Raw genomic sequence first — 8,581 nt, forward strand, 5'->3', positions numbered from 1 at the left:
CAAGAATTTAAAATTAAGGCATATATGGATGATATGGTGCTCATTACAGAAGATCCTATAAATAATATACTAAATTTGATGGGAATAATTAGTAAGTATGGAAGTGTGGCAGGTTTTAAAATAAATCAATGTTTTTAACTAAAAACTTGATAAACTAGAGAGTATTTCAGCATGCAAAGTCACAAGGAAAGTTAAATATTTCGGAATATGGATAACTAATAAAAATAATAATTTATGGCAAGATAATTATAGGAAGGCATGGAAGGAGGTGAAACAAAACCTGGATAGATAACAAAGGATTACATTATCTTGGTTAGGAAGGATGTTTTGGTGTTTAATTGGTAAAATCATAACGTAATTTGACATTTAATAGGCTTTTCCTTAATCCCTCCTTATTATCCAACATATTTGCTTATCCAACATTCTGCCGGCCCATTTATTTTGGATAAGTGAGACTCTGCTGTATTTAGGAAAGACAATAGAATTGGGTTTGCTAAAAAGAAATTAGAGTTGGAAAATATTTTGGAGAAAAAAAACAAAGGATTGATTTCCAGATTATACAAATATATTCTAGAGTATAAACTGGAAGACAATAGAATAAAAATGGTAATAGATTTGGAAAAATGGCAATACTTCTGGAAAAAGGGATTTAAATTTTCAGTAGCTGAGAAAACATGTATAAAATGTTATACAGAAGTTATATAACTCTTGAATGAATGGCTAAAATTGATACATCCCAAAAGGGAATGCAAAACGCAGAAAGACACCTTCTTCCATGTTTGGTAGACCTGTATGGTGGTAAAAATGTTTTGGAAAAAGGCGACTAAATAAACCACTAAAATGATTTCTAAGAAGATTAATAAAAGGCCAGAAATGTGCTTATTGGGTTTGTTTCAGGAGAGAATTGGCCAAGAAGATTTAGAAATTTGCCAATATACGGTAGTTATGGGGCAGCGAGAATCATTATAGCAAAATCTTGGAAGGGAAGGGACAAGGGATTGGAGAAGAAAAGTATATCCAAATGGCCAAGATCTCCAACAGCATTAGGGGAGGAAACAAAGATGAATTTGCTAAAAAAAAAAATGGAGACTGGCCTTTGGGTATTTAAAAAAGAAGACAAAAATAGATTTTGAAATAGCTGAATGGGGGATTTGGTAGTGTACTGATAAGTATGGATTTTTGTTCAATACTAGTTCCATTTGGTGTGGTGTTGGAAGTCATGGGTGGTGGTTCACGGGTGAGAATGGAGAGATGGTGTGATAGGGGAAATAATACTTGTATCTTGATTGGCGAATCTCAAAGATTGTATGTTGATGCTTTTCTCATATATCCCAATAAAATGTATACAAAATAAATGAATAAATAAATAATAGAGATTGGAAGAAATCACATGGGTAAATCTGGGGAAATATTTTCCCCACGTGCTGGACTGTATCTTATACAAATGTGTGCTTTTTTTGTTCCCGTTCTTTACTCCTTGTTGTAAACTCAGAAGACACAGAGTCAGCCTGACCATTCCCTGGAAGCGGTTCCATATTTCGGATGCTGCTACAGAGAAAGCCCTGTTACGTGTACTCAGCAGCCTAGTCTCATGGTATGGTGGGATATGATATCCTGTCTGCAAACTATTTATTTATTTATTTATTTAATTAATTAATTTAATTTATATACCGCTCTTCTCCCCCAGGGGGACTATTTATATATTTTCTCTCTCAACTCAGACATAGCACTCTGTTCCCCACATACCACTATCTTACCAGTTGTTAGATCCCAGCTACCTTTGGCCCCGGTACCTGACCCTGGGTTCGCCTCCGACCAGGATGAGGACTATGTTGATATTGCGAATCTGCAGCTACCGGTTGTTGACAATTCACAGCCAGCTCTAATTGAAAGGGAAAATGCGGAAGATAACTCCACTCTCTCGCCAGATGTCCTAAGCTCTCCAGAATCCATGTCCTTCAACAGGAGATGTTATCTAAACGAAGAAAGATTTCAGAAACAATCACAGAAGAGAAGTGACCGCTTGGCTGAGCATGGAGACTCTTGCTAGAAGCCTTTCCCTTGGGAACTTTGGAGAGGAAGGCCCCTTGGGGGGGAAGACTCTGCACTTCAATAAAAACCTTGCTCACAGTAGTTTCCCTGCGGTGTCAACATTACCCAACGTCAGGAAGGTTCATCGCCTCTAGACTCGGGCGGCCAGCTGTCGCTGTTAATCACGAGTAGACCGGGATTGAGTCTACTTATCCGTTGTTTCAAGTACCAAGTTTTATTTCTACGCTCTCTAGTTCCTACCTTGCTTCTAAGAACTATTCATGAACATTTGAACCCCGTTTGTGTTGCTTGCTTGTTAAATTGATTCCCCACTCAAACGCTGTTTCGGTTTGAGTGTGTTTCGGTATCTGGACTTTGGACTCTAATACTGGACATATTCCTTGACATTTCTGGACAATCTTATACCTTTTCTTAAAGGGCTATTGCTTGCTCAACTTTTCCACCAATTCATTTTTAGATTACTAATTGCCTTAATAAAGATATTAAAAGATTATTGGCCTCAGTGTTGGTTTTCGGTGCTCACGCTGCCTGGATTGTAACACCAGCATCCCCTTGCTGTGTCGTTTCATAATGAAACTGACAATTTAAATTTCATGACATCCTCATCTATGCAGATACTGGACTAATTTTGGAGCAATTACTTTATTCCAGAAGCAAAATATCTGCATACTTGTATGTAGGTTGGCGTTAATTTTTCTTTTTCTTTTTTAAGGCAATGAATATAATGAGTCAACATTTTTGCTGATTTTGAGTAAATACCAATTACATTTGCCACACCTGTTCACTTTTTCCCAGCATAGGAGTTTTATACATCTATATCTGTATATCACTGTTTAAGACAAGTTTATGTGAGTTTGGGTAGTAGACCAAAGATTAGGTGTGGCTTTGTTTGAGCACATGAGACAGATGTATAAAAAGAAGAAGTTATAATTCCCTTCCAGACAGGCCCAAAATACAGGACCTGTCACGGGTTTACCTGGGACACCCAAATGATGTCTCAGGTAAACCCAAATTAATCCAGAGTAAACTGGAATTTCCAAGTTTACTCTGTATTAATTAAACACCTGGAAAGATCAGCCCCTTAATATAAGGCCTGGATCTTTCCAGGTGTAGGCCCTGTGGGATTGACTCCTGGGATCGTTTTGGGGATAAATGGGGGGTGGCTGGCTCCATGCCTTTCTATGATTGACTCCCCCACCCCCCTGCCGCTCAGAAAGCCTGGGTTTTGGGGTGGGGGTGAGGCCAGAATCCCGGGAAGAACTGGGATAAAATATCCCAGTTCCTCCCAGGTTTAAGGCCTGTCCAGATCTTTGACCATTTCAGGAACCCCTTTATGCATACATTCCATTGTTCAACATCCTTCCTGAATAGTATTTCCAAGTGAGGTCTGACCAAAGCAAAACTGAGTGGGACTATTAAATCTCTCGATTTAGACACTACTCTTGTTGATTCAGTCTAGAATTTCACTGGCTTTTTTATTTGCTGCACCACACTGTTTACTCATGTTCAGTTTGTGGTTTAAGCCCCCTTCTACACTGCTATATAAAATCCAGATTATCTGGCAGTGGAGATTCATATAAACCATTTTAAAGCAGATAATCTGGCATCAGATCATGGGGTATAGGGCAGTGTAGAAGGTGCCTAAGACTCCCAAATGGACTTTTATCCATTCATTTAATTTTTATTGCTAAATGCAGTATCATACATTTCGCCCGACTGAAATTCATCGTGTTAGTTTTGGACCAGCTCTCTAATCTGTTTAAGGTGATATTGGATTCTGATCCTGTCTTCTGGACTATTATCTATCTCTCCCAATTTGGTGTCATCTGCAAATTTGATAAGGATGCCCGTTATTCCATCATCCAAATCATTGATAAAGATGTTGAACAGAAGTGGACCCAGGACTGAACTCTGTGGCACCCCACTGCCCACTTATCTCTAGGATGAGGAGGAATCAGTAAATCTCTAAACTTTCTTGAAGCCTAAGTTCCCACCACTTCCACTCCATTAATTGGATCATCATTTTTGTTTTGGGGTCAGATCTAAAATAGCTAATCCCCGTGTTATCTTTTCTACTTCTGGACAATAAAATTGTCTGCAAGGCAAGTGAGGGATTTATTGAACCTTATATTCTAGGTACAGTTTGACTTCAAATAAATACTAGAATAGTTAAAATCTCCAAATACTACTGCATCTTTCCATTTTCAACCTATGGCCATCGGTTCTAGAAAAATCTCATCCAAATCTTCAACTTGTTAATTATATTTGCTTTGTTGTATTAAAGAGTTCAAGTTCCTCTCATTTATTTTCTATGTTCTGTAACAGGAGTCCCCAAACTAAGGCCCGTGGGCCAGATGCGGCCCTCCAAGGTCATTTACCTGGCCTCTGTCCTAAACTTTAGACTTAGGGTTGACCTAAGTCTGAAACAACTTGAAGGCACACAACAACATCAATCCTAATTTTGGACTATTTCATCATAGTCCGCACCCCCCCCCCTCCAACAGTCTGAGGAACTCTACTTAAAAAGTTTGAGGACCCCTGCTCTATACATTAGTGTAGGCATTGAAGGCCATGGAGCATATTCCCTAGATGCTTATTTGAGGATTTCCCCCCTCTGATTGTACTATTCATCCAGTTTTCTCTATAATAGCTGGACTATTATTTTCAGTACTTGATGAACTCTTACTCTCAGGATTAGTGTCTCCCTCCCCCATATAACCCATTTTATAGCCTACATTGATAACTACATTGATAAAATAATGGATTTCATATTCTATTGTGCGGTTTGCAGATTAGAATGGAAATTGGAATGTGTCTAGGAGGTGGCCAAATCTTTGTGAAAGTCTTGCAGACACTGTACCTTCCAATTATCTCAGTTTTCAGGGAGTGTTCCAATTAATTCCAGTTAATTTCCTGTCACCCCACTTTTCCAGCTGCCTTTGAAGTGTTCCAGTTCATCTCTTCTTTCATTTTTCAACCTTATCCTCAGTATGGAGGACTTGGCCATATGTGTCCCAGTTTTCATCTGTGAAACACTGGCGGCTTTGAGCTACATATTCTTAATTGTCAGTTTGGATACCATAAGTAGCATGTTAGTTTGTTCAGTGTAGTCTCTCAACATGTGGTTTTATTTTAAAAGAACTGAGGCAGTGTTGAGAAAGCATTTAGTGATAAAACCTGTGAAGACAGGTTGAAGCTGAAGCCACTTTGTGATGAAAGAATACAGTTCGTATTTGAACAGAGGTACAATGCTGAATTATTCTTGAATACAAAAAAAAATAAGAATAAAACTTCCAACTAGCAGATCCATTTTATATAAGGAGCAGGCTGATTCTCTAGTAGAAATGTCACTAGAATGTCATTGTGATTAAGCAATGCCATTTCTGGAAAGAAAGAAGAAAGAGAGACACACACACTTTGAAATCATATATTTGTTTGGCTGTCTTCGCGTACTGTTTTATAATCCTACAGATCTCTTGAAACATCTTATAAAGGTTTCTGATGATAATATCAAGTTTCAAGTTTAGAATGTGGTACAAGAATTATTCTAGCCAATCTTCCTATGCTGTCTCACCCCTTCTGTTAGACATTATCCAGTTTTGACTTGCAGCAGTATCAGTGATGCTGTGAAGCCACTCCAGGCTTAAGTCTGATCTTTAAATTAGCAATCCAAAGTGCTGGCCTCCTGCACCATAGGCAGCCCCTTTAACATTCAGGCTAATTTTAAAGTTTAGCTCAGACATGTAAGCCACAAGCATCACTGCCTACTAAGAACCTGTTCAGCTCATGGTGGAAATTAATCTTCCGTTGTGATCTATCATTTAAAATTATCTTTCTTACTTCAGGTTTGTGGGTGGGATGGCCCAAGCTGGAAAGATCATACCATAAACAGCACAGGATAATTTTGCATGAAACATTATATTGTAGGCTTTTGGCATCCACTGGGGTTCTGTTCCAGGAGCCCCTATGGATACCAAAACCCATGGATGATTGAGCCCCACTATATACAAAGGTGTAGTAAAATGGTGTTCCTTATACAAAAGGACAAAATCAAACTCTGCCTTTTAGATTATTATTGTTATAATTTTCAATCTGTGAATAATTTTATCCATGGATGTACCATATACAGGACAGAGTTATTTTGCTGTTGCTGTTTTCAATAGAAATAACTAACTTCTTCATACTATGTTATAAAACTCAAGATCATTTGCAGTTATGCAGAATAATAACTGGTAGAGAAAATGTGTTTAAAATGTTTTATACAACTTACATAACTCCAGAGCTACTGGCCAAAATAGGAAAAAAGGGTGATGGACTTGCTGGAGATGTATTAATAACAACAACAACAACAACAACAACAACAACAACAACAACAACAACAACAATTTTATTCTTGTATCCCGCCCCATCTCCTCAGGGGGACTTGGGGTGGCTTACATGGGGACCAAGCCCAGCAATATACAATAAAATACAACAACATAAAATACATTCCAAATTACAACAAATGAATACATCAAAACTATAAAATCACAATATCGCACAATAAAAATGTAGGAAGGTGAAGGGATCTTTTTTCCACATAAGGTGGACCTATAACATTGTTCAAGAATCCTGGAAAAAAAGTGGTGAAACAAGCAAACAACATGATCAATAAAAGGATTAAGAAAAACCCAGAAATATGCCTATTAGGACTATTTAGAAGATGTATTAGTTCAGGTGATGAAGAAATTTGTCAATATTGCTTTGTTGCTGCAAGATTAATAGTTAAAACATAGAAGGGGGAAAGAGTTAACTATTAAAGATTGGAGAGATAAATTAGTACATTATATCTAAATGCCCAAGCTGACAAATAGTAGCAGAGGTGGAAATAATGAAGAATTTGTAAACAAATGGGGCTGGCACTTGGGTATCTGGAAAAGAGGACAAAGGTAGATTTGAATATTGCCATAAAGGGGATTTAGTGAAAGAAGATATATGGGTAGTTGCTAATTAGTTATGTGATCCATATTGAGGAGTGTCGGAGGTCAGGGGGATGGGTTCACGGGTGTGGGGTTAGAGGGATAAGAAATGTAAAGGTATAATAACTGTACAGCCAAATTTGATTTTTCAGATTCCACCTGAACATTAGGAAGAACTTCCTGTGCGAGTTGTTCGGCAGTGGAACTCTCTACCCCGGACTGTGGTGGAGGCTCCTTCTTTGGAGGCCTTTAAGCAGAGGCTGGATGGCCATCTGTTGAGGGTGCTTTAAATGTGATTTTCCTGATTATTGTCAGGGGGTTGGACTGGATGGCCCGTGAGGTCTCTTCCAACTCTATGATTCTATGATTCTGTGATTCACGTGTTTAACGAGTGTTGACTGTATACCATTTTGCAAACTTGCTTATTCTCTTGTGTTTTTTCTTTTTCTTCTTCCTTTTTTCTGATTTTTTTTCTTTTTTACTGTCTGATTTATTTTATATACACTATAAAATACATGTTTAAAAAAGAATAATAACTGATAGCCCCAGAACTATGAAGGGACTCTGCTCTGCTGCTCAATCACACAGTCATTTCCGACTCTTCGTGACCTCATGGACCAGTCCACGCCAGAGCTCCCTGTCGGCCGTCGCCGCACCCAGTTCCTTCAAGTTCATGCTAGTCACTTCAAGGATACTATCCATCCATCTTGCCCTTGGTCGGCCTCTCTTCCTTTTTCCTTCCACTTTCCCCAGCATCATGATCTTTTCCAAGCTTTCCTGTCTTCTCATGATGTGGCCAAAATACTTCAACTTTGCCTCTAGTATCCTTCCCTCCAGTGAGCAGCCGGGCATTATTTCCTGGAGGATGGACTGGTTGGATCTTCTTGCGGTCCAAGGCACTCTCAGGAGTTTCCTCCAGCACCAGAGTTCAAAAGCATCTATCTTCCTTTGCTCAGCCTTCCTTATGGTCCAGCTCTCGCATCCATAGGTTACTATGGGGAATACCATTGCTTTGACTATGCGGACCTTCGTTGCCAGTGTGATGTCTCTGCTTTTCACTATTTTATCAAGGTTGGCCATTGCTCTCCTCCCAAGAAGTAGATGTCTTCTGATTTCCTGGCTGCAGTCTGCATCTGCAGTGTTCTTTGCACCTAGAAGGGACTCTAGGTTAAGATTTTTCTGAATCTATAATTTATACTATTTTTAAAAACTCAAGCCTGATATCACCTATTTAAATATTAAACCACAGGCAGAACACACACAACCTGGCATCCAAATTCATGCATAGCTACATCCCATTCATGAAAGGGCGGTCATGTACATTAGTCCTATGTGACTATTTATTTGTAAAACTAACTTGTGGGATCACTCTCTTGCCTTAAACTACTTAGGATTTTGGAAGCTCCTCTAAGGAAACTCAGTGAGTGCTTGTATAGACTTTCATTGCTCCTCGTTCCATAGACTTAACACTATTGTGTTTTTGATGTTGAGCATGTACAAGGGAAACAATAACAGACAACCATGTTGATTTATGTCAAGTTTCTACTGGAGCACAGCCATGGCTCTTGCAC

Source organism: Anolis carolinensis, chromosome 1 (assembly GCF_035594765.1).
Source record: "Anolis carolinensis isolate JA03-04 chromosome 1, rAnoCar3.1.pri, whole genome shotgun sequence".
NCBI lineage: Eukaryota > Metazoa > Chordata > Lepidosauria > Squamata > Dactyloidae > Anolis > Anolis carolinensis.